The 27,709-nt window shown below is 47.1% G+C and overlaps 1 protein-coding gene across 7 annotated transcripts in view; it reads left to right on the top strand.

Annotated features, from left to right (window-relative positions):
• DLGAP3 (DLG associated protein 3) overlaps nt 1-27,709 on the top strand; it is a 1,860,282-nt gene that overhangs the window by 1,420,649 nt on the left and 411,924 nt on the right. The gene's annotated exons all lie outside the window — the stretch shown is intronic.

Raw genomic sequence — 27,709 nt, 5'->3', positions numbered from 1 at the left:
AGAACCGCCGCAAGGTAAAGGCTGTTCCTAACAGTGTTCTTGTTCTTGCAGGAGCTGAGCGCAGAAGAAAGATGCAGGCCTACTGGAGACCGATCCGAACACAGTGAGTGTCACGCTGCAGGTGCAAAAAAACGCAAAGCATGTTTCTCAGCCTGGGTGTGGCTTAAATAGTCTCTGGATATCCCAGGTGTCTCTGGGCTAAACCACACCCAAAAGACTAGACCGCACATGAAGTTCTGGGAACCGAAATATGTGGGGGCATCCATCTTGTTCCCTTCAATGCACTACTAGTCCAATCCCCAATGTTATCCTATGGGAGTGAGTGAGTCTGGTGCCACAAGCGCCAAGTCTGACTCCAAGTGGGTCTTTGGAGGGATGGAGAGGCCCTTGAGGGCCATGTAGGTGATTGTGGCCTGGCTCCAGCCTGACATGTTGGAGGGCTGGGGACATGAGGGCAGGAATCATGACAGCACTCTCCCCCAAGGCCCCTCTCAAGGTGGCTCATCTGTCTGGTCCTGGTTTGGTTGGATGGTTTTCATGAAATCGTCTAAGCAAGCGAGGTTCATGGATGTACTCCATTTTCCCATGTCCTGTCTTGTGCACCATACCCCTTCCAGTCTACTAAGTAGTATAATTTGGATCTGACGTACTTTGAAAGTCCTTGACCTCGAATTCTGTCTCCCCGGCGACTACTACTGGCTGCGGTGGCGTTGCTACCCGGGTCCCAGGTTGAACAGGTTTAAGGAGAGACACGTGGAAAACGGGATGAATCTGCATGTTTGACGGCAAAGCTAGTCTGACCGCCACAGGATTTATCACGGAGGTGACAGTGAATGGGCCCAGGTATCTTGGATGGAAAGTTCGGGCTCCTTTAATGGACACGTGTTTAGACGCCAGCCAGACTTTGTCTCCCACTTGGTAGTTGGGGGCCTTTGCTCGGTGTTGATCAGAAAACTTCTTTTGGCGATTCTTAGCTTGGAGTAGGTGTTCAGCTGCCCTTTTAAAGGTTTGAGAAATGGTCGTGTGCAAGGTTTTGACTGCTGGCATTTCCAGGGTTGTAGGAACGTCCAACTCTGAAGTACGTGGGTGCCTGCCATACATGGTATAAAAGGGTGTCTGCCCAGTGCTGGTGTGTAGGGAATTATTATAAGCATATTCAGCTATCCATAATAGGTCTAACCAGCTTCCTTCCGCTTGGTGTAACATGCAACGCAGATACTGCTCGAGCGTCTGATTTGTCCGCTCAGTTTGACCATCCGTTTGGGGATGGTGACTGGTGGATAGCCGGATGTCGATCTGGGCCATAGAGCAGCACTGTCTCTAGAAGTTAGATACAAATTGAGTACCTCGGTCTGAGACCAAAACTGAAGGAAACCCATGGAGCCGTACAATGCCTTCAAGAAATACCTTTGCCAGAGTGGAAGCATTTGGGAGGCCCTTAAGAGGAATGAAATGTGCCATTTTTGAAAATAGGTCCACGACCACAAGAATAGTGTTAAACCCTTGACTGGGTGGTAAATCAGTAATAAAATCGAGGGACAACGTGTGCCAGGGTGCTGGTGGGATTGCCAATGGTTGTAATAGCCCAGCCGGTTTTTGCTTGGATGACTTGTTTTGAGCACACACTCCACAAGATAGGATGAATTGGATAATGTCTTTACGCCACGTGGGCCACCAATAATTTCGTTTTACCTTGGCTAGGGTTTTAGCGATTCTGGGGTGGCCCTCGCTCAAGGAATCATGATAACCGGACATGACTTGTTCTCGTAGTTCTTGGTTTGGTAAGAATAAATGGTTCCTGAAGTAGGGCAACTGATCTTTTATCATGTAATGTTCTCCTTGTGCACTCCACGCTTGTAATTGCTCCGGACTCATCAGGTTTTGGATTTCTTCATGTAATTCTTTCTGAGTTATGGTTGCTGTGATTCCTAGGAGCTTGTCACTTGGGATGATTGCTATTGGGTCAGGGGTCTGATACCCTTGCTCTTCCACCCCCATACGGTAAAGGGCATCGTCCTTCCCGTTTTTCACCCCTGGTCGAAATGTAATCAGGTAGTCATATTCAGCAAAAAAAGAGCCCAACGTAGTTATCGTAAGGATTGGGCCTTTGCCGTTTTTAGGTACTTGAGGTTCCGGTGGTCAGTTATTACGGTGATTGTGTGTCTGGCGCCCAAGAGGTAGTGCCGCCATGCCTTAAAGGCTGACTTAATGGCCAGGAGTTCTTTGTCTGTGATAATTGAGTTCAGAGGGTGTGAATTTACGCGACCAGAAAGCAACAGGGTGTAACTGGCCCGTTTCGGGTTCTTTTGTGAGAGGACGGCTCCCATAGCCATGCTTGAGGCATCCGTTTCCACCAGGTATGGGAGATCAAGGCGAGGGTGGCGTAAAATTGGGGCAGATGTGAATCTTGCTTTGAGTTCCTGGAAAGCCTCCTCGGCTTCTGTTGTCCACTGGAACTTTTTGTTGCTTTTCCTTATTAATGACGTGATGGGATGCACGATTTGCGAAAATCCTGGGATGAACCGGCGGTAGAAGTTTGCAAAACCCATCATGCTTTGAACCCCCTTGAATGAATTTGGGGATGGCCAGTTCAGGATAGCATCTACCTTGTGTACATCCATTCGGATTCCATTCGGGCTGAGAATAAAGCCCAGGAATTCCACCTCAAAGACGTGGATTGAGCACTTTTCGAGCTTGGCGTAGAGCTGGTGTTGACAGAGTTTCTCCAATACGGATCGAATGTGTCTAACGTGGTCCTGCTGTGATGCGGAATATACTAGGATATCGTCGATGTACACTAGAGCACAGACATCAATCAATTCCGGTAGGACATCGTTCATGAAGTATTGAAATGCAGCAGGCATGTTGCAAAGGCCAAAGGGCATTACTTGATATTCGTACAAGCCGTATTTGGTGCGAAAAGTGGTTTTCCATTTGTCCCCCTGTTTTACGCGAACAAGGTGATATGCCCCCCTCAGGTCTAGTTTTGTGTAGATTTGGGCATCTTTGACTTGATCAAGCAATTCAGGGATCAGTGGCAGGGGGTAGCAATTTTTTACAGTAATCTGGTTCAGTGCGTGATAGTCGATGCACGTTCTCAACTGCACCTCCTTTTGTACGAAGAATAGAGGACTGGCTGCTGGAGACTTCGAGGGACGGATGAACCCGTTGGCCAGGTATTGGTCGATTTGGCAATCATATGGTCTATGCGGTGGCAGGGTATTAGCCCGTTCTTTCTGAAAGACATCTTGAAAGTCCTGGTATTCACTTGGTAGGATGCCGATTGCCACAGTCGCAAGCGTGGAGGTTCTGGTGTCTATTGGTTGTTTCTCTTGGCGATAACATGTGTGGGCGCAAGATTCGGGAAAGGCTAATTCTTTTGCTCGCCAATCGATTTGAGGATTGTGAGCTATCAACTATGGCATTCCCAAAATCAACCGGAACTGTGGTGCCTTAATGAGGTCGAAAATGATAGATTCTTGGTGTCCATCCTGGCACAGAAGGGCTAAAGCTGCAGTGCATTGGGATACTGAACCAGAAGCTATTTCCGTGCCGTCGACAGTGGTAACAGTGTCGGTGGTTGATTTAGGGCCTAACGGAAGCCCCATCTTTGCCGCAAGATCCTGGTTGATGTAATTCCCAACGGCTCCACTGTCTATGTACGTTCTTACTGCGTGCATCCGAGATGGTTGTTGGTGATTGATCAAGACCACAGATAGTGCAAAATGGGAGGTCGGTAGTTCACTTTCTTCGCTCGACAAGTGGACCCCTACACTTGCCGGGCTAGGGAGTTTTCTGATTCTTTGATGGTATCTTCCTTGTCCGTGGCCCCTACCGTCCTCCTCGGTGGCTTCACAGGGCACTCTTTAAGGAAATGACCTGACCTTCCACAGTACAGACATAACTGCTGCTGTCTCCTTTTATCCCTTTCTGCTTTAGTCAAGGGGGATCTGACCCCCCAATTTGCATTGGTTCTCCTGAACCTTCCGTTGTTCGGGCAATATTGTCCGTAGAACGCACATACATAGGGTGAGGGTCCGGTCTGGTTCGATCTGCTCTTCGGTCCTGCAACCTATGATCCAGTTAAACAACAAGTTCAATGAATTCTGAGCAGTCTTTCGGGGGGTTCACTACTTGTGCGAGAACATCCTTGAGCTCCCCCCGCAACCCCTGATGAAATAACGTGGTTCTCTTCTCCAATGGCCATTCTGCTTCAACTACGAGTCTATTGAACGTGGCTATGTATGTTAATAGGTCTTGATTCCCTTGGCGTAGGGACAGAAGTTTGTTGTCTAATGCCTGCCCATGAGTACGACGGGCGAACAGCTTTTCCATCTTCTACTGAAAGCCCCTGAAGTCATGCAGCAAAGGATCGTCTTGGGCCACAAGGGTACAGACCAGTCCGCGGCGCTACCACTCAGGTAGGATAGCACAAAAGCGGCCTGTGATTGGTCATTCGGAAAGGCGCTGTCACGACCCTCGCCCAAAACCCTCTCTGGAAAACCCATTGGCCAGGTGGAGTCAGGACTCGGGCCTCTAGAGCCTGGCATCCTCTTCAAAAGCCCTCATGGCGCCAGGGTCATACACCATGAAAAACAATGTGCTTGGGAACTACTTTATTGTATTGTCAGCCAACATGGAGGCACCCACATAGCTTGGTTTCTAAGAACCAAGCTATGCGGTCTAGTTTTTTGGGTGTGGTAGCCTAGGGACTACTTTACCTGGTCTATTTTATTGAGGCTATTTAAACCAAGCCCAAGCAAGACAACACGCTTTGCATTACTTTGCAGCTTGCAACATGACGCTCACTGTGTCCAGCTATTCCCTCGAACCTCGGAGAAGCAGAACCTGCAAGGAGACAAAAGGAACATCATTAGCAGCAGCATCTTACCCGCAGTCTTCATCTTTAAACACTCGCAGCTACTGAGAACAGCTTCCTGGAATCTGCATGCCTCCCGAACAGAACAACCTGAAAGAGGAAGATAGAGACAACATTAAAGAAAGCATTAGAGACATTTGCAAATTTCGAATTACTCAAAAGGCTTACCTGGCTGGTCGCCTCTCGGCTGGCACCACTCCGGACGTTCCACTCGCGCTGAAGAACACCGCGACATACAAGGAAGGAAAACACAGGTTAGCAAAGGCAAGACTTTGCAGCGCTGCGCATATCGCTACTTACCGCATCATAGCGCTCTTAATGCGCCATCATTTACCAGCGGGGCTCAACCAAGCCAGTTCGGCGCGCTGAAGCTCCGGATACATAAGGGAGAAAAAAGAGACATTTTAAACAAAGAAAGGCGTGTAAGATAGCAACAAAACTAAAGAGCAGCAATAAGACCTACCTGAACATTATCAAACAGGCCGGAGTCAGTGAAGTAACCGGACCGCACTCGCCCATGAAAGACAACGCGCCCCTGCAAAGAAGGCAGGACGGAGAGCACGCCTAATTCTACCATAAGGTGAGGAGTGGGCGCCAGAGGGACTGAAATCATACGGGGGTGGAGGCAGGATACTACCCCAGTCGGTCAGTCCTGAACACAGTTTTGCTGTATTTTCAGGCAGAACCTTCCCCACAGACCTCATCAGGGCAAAGCTGAGAAGCATACCAGCGAGTAACCCGGCTGGGTGGCATCCCTGTGGCCTTTATTCCACTTGGAGGTCACATGTTGATCTCAGAGATTGTAACTCTAATGAACATGTTTGCTCTTTACCCAGTTCGAACTACTTACATACTGTTCTTCTGTTTTACATTATGAACCCTGGTTCTCAACATTAGAGGACTTCCCAGCAAATCAGACGATGACCCAGCGGTGTAACTCTAGTAACAACATCACATATTGTCGCCATAACGACACGGTACAAGTACTGTATATCACTACATTAACCTTACTGTATAAGCATTTAGGATGTTTTTTTATCATCTTTAGATCTTCATATTTGATGTATCTGGAATTATATCTTCAACATAAAGTATAAACTTCAATACGGCGATTGTTTACTAGCTGAAACGTATTTTCTCATTCTACGATATTAATAAGTATTGCAACGACGATTCCATTGTCATGTGACACTCCATCAGTAACATAACTTTAGGATACGTAATTTCTGTTCATTGTGAAAGAGCACCCGCTTCACACCAATCAAGAGCATTAGTTTGCTGTTTAGAATTCGTATGGTTTTTTAGCTTAGAGTGCCCCTTTCAACATGGAACCCACTCTAGTCACTTACTGCATCCAGTCCGCCTCTAGTTTCTATTACTCTTTCAGCCTTTGACCTTTCTAGCCCTACATGATAGCCAACACCACGTGATACCGTGGCAACCCCCACGCTCTCCAGAGTGCAACCTGTACCAGGCACAGCGTACGCTACTTGGCAACAGGTATTCATTCCGTTTTTACATACCATTTAGAGGTGCTTACTTTGCGATCCCGCCAGCATCTAAATTCGCTCGTTTCCTTACAGATCTCGTTCAAGGGCCACTGCATGAGAACGACTTCTTTCCGTAGGACAGCGAACCTTAATACATCCATTAAGTAACGGCTTCTACGACCGCTCATGAAGCAACCGGCACGTCCTGTGCCATTTCCGCCGCTGAGTTTCCATCAGACCGCATCAGGTATTTGAAGTACATTTAAATGTACCTTTTTCCCGACCAGTTTTTGTCTTCAATACATAGCTCATACCTGCACTCCCCTCTTTTTAGAGCACGCAGAATACTACGGACTCGCAAGAAAATACAAAAGCTGCATATCACGTTGCTCATGAAATTCGCAGCTACGCTTCCTCTGCATTCAAGTGCCCGTGGGGACTGTTGCAAGAGTGAGTTTCTTTTTACCCTTCATTTCCATAACCCCAGTCGTGGCAGTATTATGGATTAGTATACACCGATCAGTCACTTAATAGCCGGCAGTTGAAATGCATCTTTTTCTTTATTTTTTTCACCTTTACAGAAGTAGTTAGGTTTACCTAACACAGTTGAATACATTGGTATTTTATTCGCTTCGATGCAAGGATTGTTCCACCTCACGACAAGAGATAGACACTACTATCCATCTCTTGAGACATGTGAGTTATTAAACCTATTTTTTACCATACAACTATCGGCCTGATGAGTTACTGCCTCCCTAGAACTATTTTAAACACATATATATATATATATACATATTTCACTTCCTCACACTTCTAATCCTTAAACCTTTTTTAGCAGGTTGTTTCCTGTCAAGTGATCATTCCTATAGATACCGCACTAATTTAATGCCACTATTACCACCCAGCTAACTAATGTTCTCTCTATTTGGTGCTCACCGGGTCCGCTTATATTGAAACAGTGTCTTGTAATCACATGATGCTTGTCCTTACCATGAACGTCTTATTGAATGAACAGCATGCCATATGATAACCATCTCAATACTTTGTATTGTTGCTAGACAATCACTACTGCTGGTCAATGTCTCTGAACATGTGTTGCGTAATGTTAGCTATACATAATTATGGAAAATATACCCACAATAGTTACTTTTTCTCTCCCCTCCCCCCCTTTTTTTTCTGCTAACTACCTCAACTGTTTCACAGTGCTACTAGGCTCAAGAAGAAGAGGGAATTACCTCGAAATGCATTAGCCAAGCACAGTTTAATTTGTGGATATTTTTCCTTGTTTTCCTTTGCATTTTATGCCAATTGACCTACAGTCAACTACAATCATTGAATTATATTTATTTCTGTTCTTTTGAATTAAATGTTTCTACCTTTTTGTATTTTAGAGTATCATTTGCCAGAATTAAATATTCCGTATCTGTGAAATTGAACGCAATTCACTGAATGTCTTTATTGACAACATTATATAGTGTGCAGGGGACCGGAGGGCTCACAATTTGGATCATCTCATTCCTTCTACTTTCAGCAACAATGGTCTTGTACCAAGACCATTTTTTCTCCCCCGCACCTTAAGATTCTAAAAAATTCTAATAATTAACAATTTATTAAGGACCTTGATCTATTAGTGTGCACCGACAACCACAAACATTGTTTGATACCAGGTGGGCGTAACAGGCCCCTGGCCTACAAAGGAAGTGCAGGCGGCACTGGTTCATGAACATTGCAAACCTTTTGGGATCCCCGTAAAATGGTTCGGGCGGGGCCAAGGGAACTGACCCATTAAGGGTTATCTGAACGGGATTGGCTGATGGCGCTGGCATCAAGGGCATGCTTCTCGGCAATGGTGCATGCCCTGCTTGTGACTGGAGAAGTTGCCGGCTTAAATCATCAGTGCGTTCTTTGGCTATTATCAGCTCTCTCCTCAGGGTGTTGGTCTCCTGCCTGGCTGCATGTACTTCGGAACGTCGCTGCCCCAACATGTGGGCTAACTGGTCGGTTTCTGACGTTTCCATGACGCCCAGGTGGATTTTGATGTGAGGCTTTGCGTTCTGTAACGCTCACCTGGTATCCACGGGGACGTCACTCATCCTGTTCTGACCTCTTACGACCTCAAACCCTTCCCTGGGGGCTATTCGACTAGAGACCGGGCCTGAAACACTGGATTGGTAGAGTTTAACTCCCTATTGTCTCTGTGTGCTTGAACTCCTTCTTCCCCGGGGTCCAACCCTTCCCTTTGATCCACAGCTCACCTTGTTTTCTTGGATAGTGTGCTCTCCGGCCTGCTTTCAGCACAAGGGCGCATTGATTGATGCGGGCTCATTGCTGCCTAGTTACTTCACTGCCAAGAGTCTGACAGGTAAGTATAATGAGTCTTTTGAACAGTTCTCTAACTTCGTTCTTTTCCTTCCTTAGATTATGACCGGCGTCCGGGGATGGCTGCAAGCTGCTGAGATGAGTAGCGCTGAAGGTGAGTGAGAGCGCGATGCGCGATGCACCCCTTTTGTATTTGCATTGAACTGAGTTCTTTTTCTATGTCTTTTAGGTGCCGCGACATTTTCAGCGTGGATGCTGGTTATGGAGAACAAATGCGGTGGGTAAGCGCGGTATGCCGCACCTCTAGATGTTTCCACGCTAACCTAGAGTGTCTTTTCCCTCTTGCACATGGATGAGAAGTTCCAGAGACAGAGTTCCCCCAGAGCGGCTGGGAATCAGGGGAGCGTTTGAAGCTCGTACAGTATTTAAAAATAACTGAATATTTGCAGAATGCTTACTAATGCCTTTGTTCTGTTCTTTTCCCTTTTCCTTAGGAAGGGGCGTGCCGGGATGGGAATGACACCGCCAAAGATGCCCGCAGAACAGAAGGAGCGATGAATGATGGGCAGAACCGCCGCAAGGTAAAGGCTGTTCCTAACAGTGTTCTTGTTCTTGCAGGAGCTGAGCGCAGAAGAAAGATGCAGGCCTACTGGAGACCGATCCGAACACGGTGAGTGTCACGCTGCAGGTGCAGAAAACGCAAAGCATGTTTCTCAGCCTGGGTGTGGCTTAAATAGTCTCTGGATATCCCAGGTGTCTCTGGACTGAACCACACCCAAAAGACTAGACCGCACATGCATTTCTGGGAACCAAAATATGTGGGGGCATCCATCTTGTCCCCATCAATGCACTACAAGTCCAATCCCCAATGTTATCCTATGGGAGTGAGTGAGTCTGGTGCCATAAGCGCCAAGTCTGACTCCAAGTGGGTCTTTGGAGGGATGGAGAGGCCCCTGAGGGTCATGTAGGTGGTTGTGGCCTGGCTCCAGCCTGACATCTTGGAGGGCTGGGGACATGAGGGGCAGGAATCATGACAGTCATTCTAGTCTGAAGGCCGAGTACATAGTCCACCACATCTCGTGACGGGGATAAGGGTCTGCTTTCCCATCACTCCTTCACTAGATTGAGGGGTCCTCATACAGGGTGTCCAAACAGAAACTCAAAGGGTCTAATGCCTACTCCGTTCTCTGGCACATCCCTATAGGTGAACAGAAGGCTTGGCAGGGGAATATCCGATTTTCTCCTCAGGTGCTCTTCCAAGCCACCTATCATGTCCTTCAGGGTCTTGTTCAACTGCTCAACAAGCCCATTGGTTTGTGGATGAAAGGAGGTAGGTGACTCCACACTTTTCCCACATAGCCTTCATATATGCTGATATGAAGTTTGATCCCCTGTCAGTAACGATTTCCTTGGGGAATCAAACATGGGAGAATATCTCAATCAGAGTCTTCGCAACCACAAGGGCTTTGATGCTCCTCAGAGGGACAGCCTCAGGGTATCTCGTGGCGTGATCCACCACCACCAAGATATATCTGTTCGCTGAGCTGGTTTGAGGATCCAAAGGACCCACAATATCAATGCCTATTCTCTCAAAAGGCTGCCCAACCACGGGTAGTGGAATGAAGGGGGCCTTTGTGGCACCACCTGACTTGCCAGAACCTTGACAATTCAGGAAGACCAGACATATTCCTTAACTTTTACGGCAAACTGCGGCCAGTAAAAGTGTGCAGACAACCGGCCCAATGTCTTAGTCACTCCCAAGTGACCTGCTTAAGGAATTTGGTGAGCCAAATCCAAAAGGAACTTTCTGTGGCATTGGGGAACCACCAACCTTCTGGTGTCCTTGCCCTCAGAATACTTTGGCTCACTGTATAGGGGTCCATCCTCCCAGTACACGTTGAACAGCCCAGGGACCTCGCCCTTAGCCTGCTCCTCTGCCTGCTTCCACAGACTCGCCAGAGTGGGACACTCTTTCTGGGCTGTGTAGAAGTCAGTCTCATCTGGGCCCCCAGCTAATGCTAACTCATCCAGCTTGGGCAGACCCTTCAGATGTGCGCCCACATTGTTCTCCTCCTCAGGTTTCTGCACTGCGGCAGGCAAATGGAAGGTCACAGGGTCCCCTGCTACCAAAGTAGGGTCCTCTGTGGCTACCAGCCCCTCTCCTGCAGGAGTAGGCGACTCTGTGGAACTGGACTAGGGGCTACTGGCCATGCCTGTCCTTCCAACAAGCCCTCTGGAAGCACTCTAGGCCCTAAGGCTTTCAGAGCGTTCAGTCTGGCGTTCTCTTTGGCCCTCGATCGAGTAGCCGCTCTGACTATTTTGGGATCAGGAAGATCATTCCCCAACAGACATGGGACTGGGATCGAGACTTTCACCGCTACACAGCGCTGGGTTGTTACACCTCACCAGCTGAACTCTACTATCGCCAAGGGGCACTTACGCTTACCATCAAATCCACTTACACACAACTGAGGTCCATCAATATACTGGCCTGGCTGTACCCACTGCCGGGTGACAGAGGTGACGCTACCTTGAAGCCCCTTAGCTTACCCATATGTGACTGTGTAAAAGACTTCTAGAGCCGGTGACCCCAATAGCTAGGTCTCCTGAACAAAAATAATCGTATATTCTTTTAGAATCCCTATGATTGGCCTCAGCCCTTAATGCAGCAGTAACGCTATTCCTGCTGAATTTAAGGGCTGGCCAAATCATGAGTTGGGCGGAAAGTTTGGAGTTTTAACTCCAGCTTTTTACTCCACTTTCTGCCTCTTTTTGGTGCTATTGGCGCTGCGCTAATTGCACGACCAACCCCGCCGGGCCCGAAGGACCCAATGGGAATGGGAACTTACTGCTGGATCACTACTCGTGAGGCGACGCCAATGACGCCGGACCGAGTAGCGGTAACACTACTTGTGTTGGCGGTATCCTGGCAATATTACTGCCGGGATACCATCAAGGCTCTGATAAAGCCCTATAAAGCCTGATTTAAACAAAATATTTTCAATGGGGCTTTCCCATGATAAAACATTTTTGCAAATCAGACCCTATGCATCACTAATGCCATGAACTCTGAAAAAATCGCCAAGTATTCAGTGATAAGAATATTTTACAATTTTCGATTTATATAACTCACATCACAAAACGACTTGATTTTTAATCCATTAGCCAACTTTTAATTGGAGGATAAATTCCGTTTTTGAAGGGCCAGATTTTTTTATTGCTTTCAGCAGGGAACCCATGCAGTCCTCTTCTTTTCAACCTTTGCATGTTTTATTTTTTAATAGAAAAAAACACTTTTCAAAATTCTGCTGATAAAAACCCATAGAGATGCCTTTCAACCAAAGTAACGACATGTCCCCCATAGGTGTCGAAAGCGTTCGACTAACTCGCTGTATCTAACTAGCTTAAGTACATCATGTAAAGAATAACGTGTGCATACCCTTTGTTCCTGAAAAGGAAAGCCTTCGGAAATGAAAAGCATTCATGAGAACCCTTTCCAAAGGACTCTTGACGTTAAGCGTGCAAGAGATAGCAGAGCAAAACGGGATAACGAACTGTGCTGGGCTGTGCTGTTTTACACTCCAGCTCTTCCCGTTTGGGGGCAAAAGCAGGCATCGCGGGCGCTTCTCTGGGAATGGCTTCTTGCAAACGCTCTCATTGGTCGCTTTGTTTGCCTGCCTTGTTTTGTCTGAGGATGCTGGGCAGATGGCTCTCTTTCCTGGTCCCTGGTTGATGGATGCTCTGGGCTCCCCCACACTGGCAGCCTAGATGCTGACCTGGCACTCTCCTTCCTTGCAAATGTGATTGGTGCATTAGGAGGTATTCATCATTCCGCGTATAATGCAATCCTCTTTGCAGGGGGTGTGGGCCCTGTTCTCGCCAACCATCTCTCCTCTGCGTCGTGTTCTGTATTTCTGGCTCCCCGTTCTATCTCTCTCTGTAGCTATCCCGCCTACCTTCACCTATGTGCGCCCACCCGCCTTCCTATGTACAACTCGTTATCCCTATCTCTTTGTGCCTGTCCCTAAACTGCATCTCACTTTGCACCCATTCCTTGTTCCATCGTTCCCTGTACAGACCTCCCTCTCTTGTACCTTTCCGCTTTGATCCTTCTTTCTGCCGCACGCCCCTCGCCCCCGCTCTACCTCCCCCACCGTTCATCCTTAATATCTGCTTCCCTCCCTTTCAGGCCTCCCTTATATTCACCATTCCCCAACCATGCCTCAGTCCCTGTACATTTTCACTTCCTTACCTCTCCCTTTCTCCTTGCAACTTTCACTTCTTCACCTCTTCATTTAATTCTACATCTTTTCCCCACTTCTTTACCTCTCCCCCTCCCTACATTTTTTCACCACTCATTTACATCGCCCTCCCTGCCTCTTTTCACCACTTCTTTAACTCACCCTCCCTCCCTACATCCATTCACCACTTCATTACCTCTCCCTCCCTCCCTGTATTTTTCACCACGTCTTTACCTATTCCTCCCTCTCTGCATCTTTTGATGACTTCTTTACCTCTTCCCCAATCCCTTCATCTTTTCACCACTTCTTCACCTCTTCGTCCCTACCTACATCGGTTCACTTATTTACCTCTCCCTACCACCCTGCATCGTTTCACGATGTCTTTACTCCTCCCTCCCTGCATCATCTTACCACTTCTTTACCTCTCCCCTCCCGCTCTCTTTTCATCACTTATTTACCTCTTCGTCCCAACCTACATATTTTCACCACTTATTTACCTCACCCTTCCTCCCTGCATCTTTTCACTAATTCTTTACCTCTCCCTCCCTGCATCTTTTCACCACTTCTTTACCTCCCACTCCCCCTGCATCTTTTCACCACTTCTTTACCTCACCGTCCCTCCCTGAATTTTCACACCTACTTTACCTCTCCCTCCCTGCATCTTTTCACCACTTCTTAACCTCTCCCTCCCACCCTGCATCTTTTCACACCCGTTTACCTCTCCCTCCCTGCATCATTTCACTGTGTCTTTACTTCTCTCTCCGGGCATCTTGTCCCTGCGTCTTTACCTCTCCCTCCCTTTCTGTGTATTTTCACTACTTCTTTACCTCACCCTCCCCCCTGCATCTTTTCACCACTTTTTTTTAACTCACTCTCCCTCTCTGTATATTTTCACTACTTCTTTACCTCACCCTCCCTCCCTGCATCTTTTCACCACTTTTTTACCTCACCCTACCTCTCTGTATCTTTTCACTTCTTTACCTCACCCTCCCTTCCTGCATCTTGTCACCACTTGTTTACCTCTCCCTCCCACCCAGAATTTTTTCACACTCGTTTACCTCTCCCTCCCTGCATCATTTCACCGTCTTTACTTCTCTCTCCCTGCATCTTTACTTCTCCCTCCCTGCATCTTGGAAACACTTCTTAACCTTTCCCTCCCCCTCGTTTACCTCTTCATCCCTACCTACACCTTTTCACCACTTCTTACCACTCCAGCTCTGTATATTTTCACCACTTCCTTACCTCTCACCACTCGCCCTCCCTCCCTGCATCGTGTCACCACTCGTTTACCTCACTCTCCCTGCATCTTTTCAGCATGTCTTTACGTCTCCCTCCCTGAATCTCTTCACCTCTTCTTTACCTCTCTTTCCCTCTGTATCTTTTCACCACTTGTTTAACTCTTCCTCCCTGTATCTTTTCACCATGTCTTTCCTTCTTCCTCCCTCCATCTTTTCACCACTTCTTTACCACTCCCTCCCTGCATCATTCACCACTTCTTTACCACTTCGTCCCTGCCTACATCTTTTCACCACTTCTTTACCTCACGCTCTCTGCCTGCATCTTTTCACCACTTCTTTACCTCTCCCTCCCTGCATCTTTTCACCATGTCTTTTCTTCTCCCTCGCTGCACCTTTTCACCACTTTTTCACTGCTTCATCCCTACCTACACATTTTCACCACTTATTACCTCTGCCTCTCTGTATATGTTCATAACTTCTTTACTTCACCCTCACTCCCTGCATCTTTTCACCACCTCTTTACCTCTTCCACCCTCCCTGCATCTTTACGCCACTTCTTTACCTCTTCCACCCTCCCTGCATCTTTTCACCACTTCTTCATCTCTCCCTCCCACTCTGCATCTTTTCACCACTCATTTACCGCTGCCTCCCTCCCTGCATCTTCTCACCACTCGTTTACCTCTCCCTCCCTGCATCTTTTCACCATGTCCTTACTTCTACCTCCCGGCATCTGTTCACCACTTATTTACTTTTCCCTCTCTATCTTTTAACCACTTCTTCCCCTCACCTTCCCTCTGTGCATCTTTTCCCCACTTCTTTACCTCACCCTCCCTCCCTGCATGTTTTTACCACTTATATACCTCTCCCTCCATCCCTGCATCTTTTCACCACTGCTTTACTTCTTCGTCCATCCCTGCACCTTTTCACCACTTCTTTACCTCTCCTTCCCCCTGCATCTTTTCACCACTTCTTTACCTCTCCCTCCTGGCATCTTTTTACCACTTCTTTACCTCTCCCTCCCTACAACGTTTTACCATTTCTTTACCTTTCCCTCTCTGCATCTTATCACTGCTTCTTTACTTCTCCCTCCCAGGATCTTTTCACCACTTCTTTACCTCTCCCTCCTTGCATCTTTTCACCACTTCTTCACTTCGTCGTCCCTAACTACATCTTTCATCACTTCTTTACCTCATCCTTCGTCACTGCATCTTTTCACCACTTCTTGACCTCTCCCTCCCTGCATCTCTTTACCACTTCTTTACGTCACTCTCCGTCCCTGCATCTTTTCGCCACTTCTTTACCTCTGCCTCCCTGCATCTTTTCACCACTTCTTCACCTCGTCGCCCCTACCTACATCTTTTCATCACTTCTTTACCTCACCTCCCCTGCATATTTTCACCACTTATTTACCTCAACCTCCCTGAATCTTTTCACCACTTCTTTACCTCTGCCTCCCTGCATCTTTTCACCACTTCTTTACCTCTCCATCCCTGCATCATGTTGCCACTTCTTTACCTCTGCCTCCTTTCCTGCATCATTTTGCCACTTCTTTAACCCTCCCTCCCCTTGCAACCTTTTCACCACTTCTTCACCTCTCCTTCCCTCTCTGCATCTTTTCACCACTTCTTTACCTCTCCCCCCAGGCATATTTTTAACACCTCTTTACCTCTCCCTCCCTGCATCTATTTACCACTTCGTTACCTTTCCCTCTCTGCATCTTTCACTGCTTCTTTATTTCTCCCTCCCAGGATCTTTTCACCACTTCTTTACCTCTGCCTCCCTGCATCTTTTCACCACTTCTTTACCTCTCCATCCCTGCATCATGTTGCCACTTCTTTACCTCTGCCTCCTTTCCTGCATCATTTTGCCACTTCTTTAACCCTCCCTCCCCTTGCACCTTTTCACCACTTCTTCACCTCTCCTTCCCTCTCTGCATCTTTTCACCACTTCTTTACCTCTCCCCCCAGGCATATTTTTAACACCTCTTTACCTCTCCCTCCCTGCATCTATTTACCACTTCGTTACCTTTCCCTCTCTGCATCTTTCACTGCTTCTTTACTTCACCCTCCCTCCCAGGATCTTTTCACCACGTCTTTACCTCTCCCTCCTTGCATCTTTTCACCACTTCTTCACCTCGTCGTCCCTAACTACATCTTTCATCACTTCTTTACCTCATCCTTCCTCATTGCATCTTTTCTCCCTTCCTGCATCTTGTGATCATTCCTGCTGTGTGCCTCTCACTGCTTACCACCCTCATTCTCTTGGTATCTATTACTCCCTACTTCCCGCCCTCACGTCACCTCTCTTCGACACCCAATTTCACGCCCTTTATTCCTTCCCATTTAGCCCTGTATGGTTTTTACTCCTCTTTCTCCTTACCCATCTCAGGCTACTGTAACACTTCCCCCTCTCCTTCCCTGTCCACCTCTCACTCGTTTTCTCTCTCATTGTGTGTCTTCCTGTCCTTCACCTTCCCCTTTATTTGTTATTGACACCTCACTCTGTTTCTTGACTCTCTCCTCCTCTACCCATATTTGCCCTTCAGACACTATCAATCTGTTGGCTTTCATCTACTGACGGTCTGTCCTGGGCACTCTCATCCTCTTCCTCCAGCTCTCCCTTTCTTACTCCTAGTCAAGTCTCTCGCTCATTTCTGCTTTTATCTTTTCGTGTCCCTCCCGATCCTATGTCTATATCTGTCTGTTGTTTGGCTTTTGCTGTCTTCATTCTTTAACACGTCTCGCTCACTATCGATCTCTATTTCTCTCCCTCCCTCCCTCTTATCCGTCGTTCCCTGCCTTTCCCTCCCTCTCTCCTGCTGCACGTCTCTATCATAGTTCTCTAGGAATGTCTCAGTGTATCTGTCTCAATATCAGTGCCTCTCTCCCTCACTGCATAGATGTACTCATTCTTTAACGCCTCCACCTCTCTTTACGTGACTTCATGCCTGTTTCTCATTGGGGACCTCACTCTCTCTTACTCTACACGGATCTCTGTATCTCTCCATTAATCCCCTTTCCTTGGGCACATTCCTGTCTTGCTTTCTCTCTTCCCCTGTGGCTGTCTCTCCTTAACTCTCCACACTCTCTCCTTTTCTCCATTATGCCGGTCTCTCATTTACCATCTCTCTTCCCGAGTCCTTTTTGTCGGTCTCGCCTTGCCTGCTTCTCTCTCTAATCCCCCCTAGCTCCCTCTATGTCATCTCTCTCTATCTGTCTCATTTTCCTTCAAGTCCGCCACTGTCTTTCTTTTCATATCTCACGTATTCTGCCTCTTGATGTGTCGCTCTCCTTCCTAATTAGTTCTGTTCATTTGCTGTCCATCGAACCTAGACATCTGGGGTCGACTACCTGCACATCACAAAAAGTTGTTAAGAGATTCTGGCTAAATCACATCATCTCCCTTTTCCTCAAAATTTCAATATCTGTTATGCGATGTCACTGTATGGGGGCGGGGAGGCATTCACTACTGTTCCAAATGTACGGTGTCCTGTAACCAACCCTCACACATGCAACCTTTCCATGGTGTCCTGTAACCAACCCTCACACATGCAACCTTTCCATCGACAACAGATCGTGTTGAAGGGGGTCTACATAAAGTCCTACTTTTCCTTGGAGCTCGCGCCGCTCCACATCAAGTATGCCTAGGATTTATAGACACCTAGTTGGGAAGCAACAGAGTGCTGTACAAAGGGGACGTAACCGGGGTTACAAGTAGAGAGAATGGATAGAAGGAGTTGGGATGAGCAAGAGAGGGGGGCACTCCAGAGACTACTTAAGAGCCATTAAACACTTTCCAGCAGAAGACTCCTTAGTGATCATTATGGCCTGCTGTTTGCCCCAATCTAAGTAGGACAGCAGCCTCATTCTCGGTCTATACACACTTTGTATGAGCAATGCTAATTCTTCACATGGGTTATTCCCTCCCTGGATCCACGCTGGTGGGTGGATCCCCCTCTTTGCTTGGGGACATGACCGTGCTTTTGAGATAATGCCACAGGACATACATGTGATGTGTAGCTTCCACTATTCAGTGGTTCAGACCTTCACTTCCTTGCTGTTGCTTGGGATGTGCCATGAGAAATAGAACAGCCTCAGTTATTGGGCCTATGTACAGAGATGGCCTGTGTTAGCCCAAGTCACAGCTTACTGGTGTCATCAATGGGTATAGGAAGAGGCAAACGCGACAGCAGAAGGTTGTACCATCCTATGACTTTGAGGCTGCGTGGCTACGGCTACGAGATCTGGCACAGCACGTCTTGAAGTAGTACCCAATTCCTATCAAAATAGCTGCAAATTCTGGCCAAAGCAGCCTGATTCAAAATCCCTAAAACCAGTTTTCAGACTCGCGCACAGGTGCAGATCTGGCCGGTCAACGTGCTGCCTGGCAATGTTTTAGGAATACAGCTACTCACTCACAGCTGCACCATAAAGACTGCATAACGACTTGACCAACATCTGGCTCAAATGGATTGCAAAGCATCGAGGGCAGCGCATGCACCCCTCAGCTGATGGGAATGCAATTCCATGTTGATTTGCATCTTTAATGAGCATTTGCACAGTGCACAGCACACACCGAGTCGTCCCTTGGCTCTTTTCATACAGGTGTTATTATTGTGAACTTAATTGCATGTGTTCTATCAGTATCCTAAGGTAGAAAAGCGAAATAAGCCCTGCTGGGTTGAAGTATTCGACCAACAGGTTACACACGTCACCCTGCAGTGGGCGCTCAATCAACAGACCGGCCTTTGCATAATTTGAGGTGCAACTACCCACTTCACTATACACACTATCAAGGTAAATATGTTTGTAAGTAAAAACTAGAAGCTGTCTACATGTATATCGGTGGGCCTCAATAATGTAGTGTATAAATAGTTGCCTTCTTTCAGTGGTCTACATTGGGTTGTCTGTTTCACACACACACATAGGCCCTCATTACGAGTCTGCCGGTAACCCTCTGGTAGCCCCGGTGGGTTACTGGCAGACTCGCCTTATCGTTACTGGTGCCATTATGCGTCCCAGCAAGAGCAACAGCGGTAAGTCCCCATTCCATGGAGTCAAATAGGAACCTTGGAATGGGTTTGCCCCTATCACCTGTAGTAATGGTGCCAGTGATAGGGGCAAATCTTTGCTGGTAGGGGCCTGAACTCCCAGCAGGTCAGGCCTGCTGGTAATTCAGTGTCCCTTATTTGCAGAAAAGTTCAAATTCCACTAGCCTCCTTGATCGCCACGCTTATTTGTACCTCAAAACAGAAAAGCTCGAACATTGGGGAAATATTTTCAAGTGCTGGCCTCCAAGCTCTGGAACACACTCCCACTGATGCTTCGAAACATCACTGAACTTCTGCCTCGTAAGCGCAAGCTTAAAAGATTTTTTTTTTTTAAATTAGAACAACCTAGTGGTGTTTCCACTCAGTTGATTGGTCTATCTGCGGGCTATACGAACCGGTATAGCCCTCAGATTGAATATAGCCAGTAAATGATTTGAGGGCGCTTACCTTCATCGCCACTGCCGCCCATAAAAAAACACTCCCTGCATTAACTGCAATTAAACACGGCACACAGAACAGAAACAGTTAAAAGTCCTGTGTGCCGCTGTGTTGCCATCGAAGTGCGCCTGGCGTGGCCCTGCCCCCTCAAGGAAGTAAATTTCATATGTATTTTCGTTTTCACTCGTACCAATATCCCCACATAACGTGAGCCGCCAGCACAACTTTATACTGCAGAAATGCCATTTAGCACAGATCAAATGCCTCGTAAATCATGCTCTACCTGGTCTGCAACCCAGCATGACGTGGCCCCTGCCCTCTCCTAGAAAAAAAAAGAAATGCTTTTTGCTGCACCACAACGCTACAAACACATCAACAAGTAAGTAGAAGACAGCTGTTAAGCAAAGCAATACCCACACACTAAATGTTGTTATATGTAACTACTGGTGCCCTGCATTTGCATATTTTAAAAAAGCCTGCAAAAAAACCTCATACCTGAATTTACCCCAATTAAAAATTCCATCCACCCACTGCTAATTACCTCCCACAACCACATAAAAAAGAGCTACAACCAGGAAAACACCAGTAGGGAAGCACCTTGTACTTTCTACTCCAACCTCTAACGCTTTACCCAATAAATACTTAATTTCCTCTAATTTAATTAAATACAAAGGGTGTTCTAATAGCTTTATAGACCTGCAGCTCGGGTCGTACCGGGCGTTATGGTCCATCATACCTCGATAAAGGCCCAAGTTTAGGTCTTCAGGGACCATAACGCCCAGTACGGTCCTCGCTGCAGGTCTGTAAGGCTACAATGATACCCACTGCTACTTGATTCGGTCTGTAATCCTGAACTCCGCTTCGATGCTCTCAGGAGGTTATCACAATATAAACACATAGTGACATAGACATATATAAAAGCTAAAACCTGCATCTTAAGCCCAACCCTAATCTGAATCAAACCCTACCAATAACCCTCAGTTTACCCCTAACACAAACCCTAACATTAACAATTACCCTAATGCTACATCCAACCTAACCCTAAGCCTACACTTAAAATGAAACGATACTGTAGTCTTACATCTGCGCCAACTTTAATCTTAACCCTAGCCCCAATATTAACCCTACCCTTACCTCAACTTCCATGCCAACTCCTAAACCTAAAACCAACTCTAAACCTAATACTAATCCCGAACCCAACACTAAACATAACCTTAATCCTAACACTACCGCTACACTGGCCCTAACCCAAACCTTCGATTAGTGGAAGAAATCAAGGGGGTAGTACAAGTAAAGATCACGAGAAATCAATAAATGGCGACACACACATAAAGCAGAACAATTAGTTTTATGTTTGTACGAATCTTCCAGCTGTGCCTCTTTGTGCTAAAGAGCCCTTTGTTAGCAGCCGTAAAGCCAACTCAAACAAAAGTGCAACTGTATGGTTCTTTAAAAGGTGTTCATATTACTGAGATGAAAAGTGTAATCTTAAACCCTTGAAAAAGCCATAGACTTAGATGACAGAAAAGTTCTGCTCTGCTGCTCCTCAAATGGAAAGGGGACACACTCCATCCGAATGGACTGATTATGCCCAGGCCCTGTTGGCCTTGCAGAGGCATCAGTGTGATGAATCAACTTCTGGGGCACCAGTGGTCCAGGGATGAATATTGGTTTCTAAACCATCAATCAGCCTCAAACCTCTAGTACAACGGAAGGCATCTGAACGGATTGGAAAAACAAGCAAATTATAAATCTCCTTGTCCAATATTGGTAACGTGGACGGAACGGCAGGCTTATCTCCGCCGCAAGGTCCTGGTTCGTTGGTTAGTTGCAACACAGAGAAAATACAATTATTACCCAACGATAAAAAGGACCGTCGAGTCAAGGTTGTATGAAAATATCTACTTTATTATTATTACAAAGTTCTAGCACACTACAAAATACAAGCCACCCTGAAAAGGAACACAGAGGACACACAGTTTCACGAAAGAAAGGGATGCACTCTGGATACTGACAAGAGGGTCGTGGGTAAAGCAATCAGTCTTAACTGTTCAAGGTTATTTGGTTTCAGCACCAAGGGAGCAAGGGGTCATACATGTCTTTAGGGCCTTCAGAGAAGGACCAGGGGTACAGAACCACAATGTGCCTGGTGCTTGAGATGATCTTGAGTCTCAACAGCGTCAAGTCGGTTCCAGGACGCTTTGCAGCTCCTGCAACAGAGTTCAAGATGGGAGACAGCTGCAGGTTTCAGGCGGCAGGCAGTTCGGTAAGCGAGGCTGGATGGACGGCTGCAGGCTGGCCTACACGGCAGCTCATGGTCAAGATTCGTTGTCTCTGTTCTGGTTAGTGGATCTGGACCGCTTGTCAAGGTGTCTCAGGTGGCTTTAGTGACTGCAGCGTGACAACAGTCAGTGGTGCAGCTGGACACGGTTCGATGGCTTGCCTGCCTCGAAAATGTCTTTGAAAGATGGACGTTTGTTGATACTTGTTACAGCAACCCTGCCAGCTTCTTCGCTGGGCATGTGTCTTCTCTGGCATGTCCCACCTAGGAAGATTGCTGGCAGAACCTAGCATGGCACGCTGTGTGCTGGCTGGGTACCGATCCAGGAGCTGCTGGACGGGTCCTCTGAGTTTGGTATCTCCCTCTGTTCCCTGGGAGCTATTTAGGGGAGGGATCTTGCTTCCCTCTTGGAACTCCTGGCCTTCCTTCACCGGTGGAAGATGTAAGGTAGACTGTCCCTTCAGCTCGGGCCCAAATGAGTCCTTCTTCTCATTCCTTTTTTGAAGTTTTCGAATGATCTCCCAACAGAGGATCTCAAACCGGTTTTAAAGCCAAATGGGACCCAATGATTGGTGCACGCAAAGCCTACTTTAATTAACCAACCCTGGGTCCCCACCAACAATCTTCTGTTATGCGTGTGGTCATAACCAAAGTGCTTTGCAACAGGAAAGGTGTGACAACATGTACTACTAGGTCCCACCCATCCTCCTGTCTGTTGTGGATCAAAGTGTCTCTCTGGTTAATTGAGCTCTCTGTGGCTCCTGATCAAAGCCCAGGTCTCCCTTGAAGTCTGTGGTGAGAACAGACTTTCGATCTCCATCAAATCACATACTTCTTCCCTCTGAAATGGGGTCCCCTTGCAGGGGTTGCCTACTGTAAACAGTTGTCCCCGACATGCCATTCACTGCCCTTCATACAAAGGAGCAGGGGCTAGCTTCAAGTTGACAAATTGCATATCAAAGAGGTGGTGATTTCCTGTCCCCTTTTGTCAGTTCTGCAATCAGGCCTCCTGCAGGCCTGCTTCAATTAACTCTCATCTGTATGCGCCGCCACCAGCAGACTAACAACGGGCAGGGCAGATCCATGGAGCCTCTTTTAATTAGGTTGGCCATGGCAGGAGGAAGGTGTTGCCCTCCTCCTTTTGATGCTTTCATGTACTCCTGCCTGTCACATTCCAGCTAACTGTGACAGGGAGGACTGCGACCTGTAGGCTGTGCCCACCCCCCTCCCCGGAGTAAACATGACTATGTGTTTGTTGTGCAGTTTGCAAAGGAACATGTGTGTGGATTAGGCCAACACATTTTCTGAGGTTGATCTCCCATCATTCATTTTCATTACAAAACTTCAACATCAAAAACAGGCAAGCGCTCACTCCCTGTGCAGATGAATTCCTCACAATCAGTCTTTGGAAAAACTGTGTCCATTTCCCAGGAAAACAGCCTGCTCCTGATCCAATGAAGACAAAAGGGTGCTTGTGTGAAGGATATCCTGATGCAATGATGATTAGGTGCAACACACCCCGTGACAGCCATCACCAGCTTCTATGTGTCGTTGGACTGTATCGCAGATGGACAACACATTAAGGCTTAGATGAGGTCATGAGTCAGCGTGCTCAGCCAAACTTGTTCTACTATGGGTTCTCCGCTTATCAGTGAAATAGGTGCATCTGGCAGGCCTGCTATATCCCCAGCCACTTTGCAACTAGCATGTCCGACTGCTGTCAGTGACTCGCCTTTATCGTTGCTTTCTATGTCATGGGACTGTATAACACTTTTAAAGAGTCCACTTCCCTTTAGTCTTTCAAAAGACAAAGATTGGATCATCTGAGACCTTGGAGCAGTGGTTTTGTATTATCACCTTTCGACTGTAAACGCTGATAAAATCATAACAGAAAAAACAAGCATTCTCGTGATTAGTTACTGCTTCATACTCTGCTTTCTATTTCTCAAATTTGAGCTACATTCACACAAGCGATTTTTAGGCATTTAGAAGAGTCCCTATTACGTCAAATTTGAGGACTTTAGATGAAGGCCCACACTCCGTGCAAGCCATGACACATGTTTCTTCATAAAATTCAGTCTTGCTTTCTTCTTCTGCTCAATGATCAGACTATGCATTGCACCCACTACCAGGCCCACTGTCTGTACACACAGGGCTCATTATATGTTTGCTGGTCCGGAAACAACGGTACTGGTCAGCTTGCCGGTACCGTTGTTTCCGGACCGGCAAACTACGAGTTCTGCGAGCAGGTGCCTTTCAGACCTGGCGGGCGGAACGGCACCCGCGCGCCGACTTCGATGGATGCTGCCGGTGCTTCCGGTCTCCCCATTCCCATTTGAGTCCAATAGGACTGAAATGGGAATGGGGACTAATATTTTCCGGCGCCCGGGAATGGGCAATTACCGCCGGGGCTGTAATGCCCCCATTCTCGGGTGCTGGAAAATTCATGACTCCGGTGGCAGTCGTGCCGGTATTTCCCGGCATGACTACCACCAGAGTCATAATGAGGCCCACGGTCTCTTCTGATATAATGACACCTGGCAGGGGCTAAACTGTACTCACAGAGCTCTACTCAGACTGTGGTGGTCCCCATCCCTGTGAGATCCTATTGCACCTATCCTGGCACTCCTGCAGGTCCCAGATCCTGGGATCCTTCTGCCAGTCTCCCCAGGTTTCCCTAAAAGTCATCTCAGCATTCATTCTGAGATAAATGAGAGGCTGTAGCAGCCAATCTTATGGGAAAGCTCTCCCATGTGCACGGTCTGACTTCTGACTTACTACTGTATGATGGAGTGAAGCACCACCACAGCACGCCCTGGCTGTCTTGCAATCACGTTAATTTCAAACAGATGCACTGCAGTTTTACAGTGGCCTAGCGCCATAGTGCCTCATGTCATACATAAAAGATGCCAGATATTTAAAAAAAGAAAACATATAACCCCAAGAAAATGTCCTACTTGCCATGAACCACACCAGATCACACTGAATGCAGGAAGTGTGGGACTGCATGATGAATACATTCCTGTAAAACATGAATTCCCCTTTATGGTAACAATCCCTGCGATAACAGTGGCACCAACAACCTTGCAGCATAAGGATTGTGTGTTCCTCGAATAGCGCATGTGAAGGGCAACGTGACTTCTTCTGTGGTATTAAAGTGTCGTTAAATCGCCACATCCGCGCTGGTCTCTAGTGGAGGTAATCAGCTAGGAAGGGTTATTTAAGGGTAATCCCCCATGCACAGGATGACCTCTTACTGCGCTATCAGCCATGAAGGGTTCTTTACGGTTTAGACCTCCATACCCAGAGTAGCCTCTTACTCCCATGAAGGGTTAAGGACTGCACTTCCATGCCCAGGCAGGCCTCCTCCAGAGGGTTAACTAAGGGTTACATCTCCATGCCATTGCCGACTTCTTACTGCGGTATCAGCCGTGAGGGGTTATTTGAGGGCTACGCCTCGATAGCCCTGCTGGCCACTTACTAAGGTATGGGTATTGAAGGATTGTTTCAAGGTTATGCCTCAATGTCGATGCAGGCTTCCTACTGAGGTATGTGTCATGAAGGGTTAAAGGTTACTCCCCCATGCCAATGCTGGCCTCTTACTGAGGTATCACCCGTGAAGGCGTATTTAAGGGTTACCCCTCCACGCACATGCAGACCTCTCCCTTAGGTATCAGCCATGAAGGCATTAGTATAATAGTTAATCCTCCATACCCATTAAGATGTACTCCTCCATGCCCATGCGGGCCTCTTACTGAGGTATCACCCTTGAAGGCGTATTTAAGGGTTACCCCTCCACGCACATGCTGACCTCTCCCTTAGGTATCAGCCACGAAGGCATTAGCATAATAGTTAATCCTCCATACCCATTAAGATGTACTCCTCCATGCCCATGCTGGCCTCTTACTGAGGTATCACCCTTGAAGGCATATTTAAGGGTTACCCCTCCACGCACATGCTGACCTCTCCCTTAGGTATCAGCCATGAAGGCATTAGCATAATGGTTAATCCTCCATACCCATTAAGATGTACTCCTCCATGCCCATGCTGGCCTCTTACTGAGGTATCACCCTTGAAGGCGTTTTTAAGGGTTACCCTTCCACGCACATGCTGACCTCTCCCTTAGGTATCAGCCATGAAGGCATTAGCATAATGGTTAATCCTCCATACCCATTAAGATGTACTCCCCCATGCCCATGCTGGCCTCTTAATGAGGTATCACCCTTGAAGGCGTATTTAAGGGTTACCCCTCCACGCACATGCTGACCTCTCCCTTAGGTATCAGCCATGAAGGCATTAGCATAATGGTTATTCCTCCATACCCATTGAAAGTGACTCTCCCATGCCCATGCTGGCCTCTTACTGAGGTATCACCCTTGAAGGCGTTTTTAAGGGTTACCCCTCCAGGAACATACTGAGGTATAAGCCACAATGGACCTTTGTTTGAGAATGGTATCCTTGCACTATCAGCAATCACCAACATTAAGGGTTCTAGAATTAACCATTGTCTGATGATGCCACCCCTGTACCATCCACAATCACCAACGTTATGCAGCCAGGGTGTCCCTTTGTTTAAGGATGTGTTTGAGTGTTGTATCAAAATTCAACAGATGGTCCTTTCTATCAGCAAATTCCTTGTTACATGCTTTGTGAAGGCAAAGACTTGTGTAGGTCTCCATGCTTGTGCGTGTTTGTGGATATGAAATTACCTACGTGGGTTTAAGATATGTGTTACGTCCTTATGCATATTTGTAGATAAGAAGGTAGTGAAATGTGTCAGGCATGCTCATCTATGCGTATCCATGATCATCTGTTGCTATTGTTACACCATTGAAGGTTTATGAAAGGGTTAAAGCTCCATTGCCTGTATGCTGGGGTATCACCAATGAAGGGTTAAGAGAGTGTTAAATCTGTATACCCCCGGATCACCTCTCAGAACGCTTCCGATGCAGGTTCTGTAAGATGGAAGGAATACCTAGACCAGGTGAGATGGGAGATGAGGAGCAATGGCCTCTCAGCTTCTTAGCGTCACTCTATAGTTTAGGAGGTATTTTTTCTGAGAACGTGAAATAGAATGTATACCTTTCCCCCCAGTTTACTTCATGTGCACCTCTGGAGGAAAATCTCCAAGGGTCTACTGAGATGCACACATTCCATTCTTATGACTGCTGTTATTATAATTATATTATTCTTACTGGTGATTAATAATTTTCAGGTGTTTTTGTTTGTATTCTGTCTCTGTGTGCTTCTGTAATAATCAAATGTTAATGTTCCCCCATGCAGGGCTTGGGGCTGTGACAGGTCCTGCCTTTCGTAGATAATGATAGAACTTGAGGGTTTAGAAGGTCTTTCTTGAGCTATGTGACACCCATCTGGTCGTGTTTTTACATTGCAGATCTCACAGCAATGCTAAGTCTTTTGGAATATTTAGGGAGCTGAGGGTTCTCCTGGTACTGTTCAGTGGGTCACTGTCTCTGAGTTCCAGTAATCAGGTTCTTTCTAATGGGGTGTCTCTCAGTTGTTATGGGATACCTAGTGGCTCTCCAGCTCAGAGTGGCAGTGGGTTTCCTGTTATTGAGGGGGATTGGGGTTCATCATAGCGTTGATTGATTGGCCTCATTATTTTGGTGTTGCTTCAGTAGGGCTTGGCGGTCTACTATAGTGGTGTTAGGTGGCCCTCATCTCTGAGAAGCTCTGGTTTTGCTAGTAGGTGAGTGTTCAGATTTTTCTCTGGTTGTGTCTGGGGGTAATCCGTTGTTGAGTGGTGTTCAGT

Source organism: Ambystoma mexicanum, chromosome 11, assembly GCF_040938575.1.
Source record: "Ambystoma mexicanum isolate Mex_15411 chromosome 11, UKY_AmexF1_1, whole genome shotgun sequence".
Taxonomy (NCBI): Eukaryota; Metazoa; Chordata; class Amphibia; order Caudata; family Ambystomatidae; genus Ambystoma; species Ambystoma mexicanum.
The sequence above is the reverse complement of the archived record's forward strand: the minus strand, read 5'-3'. Positions and strand labels throughout refer to the sequence as shown.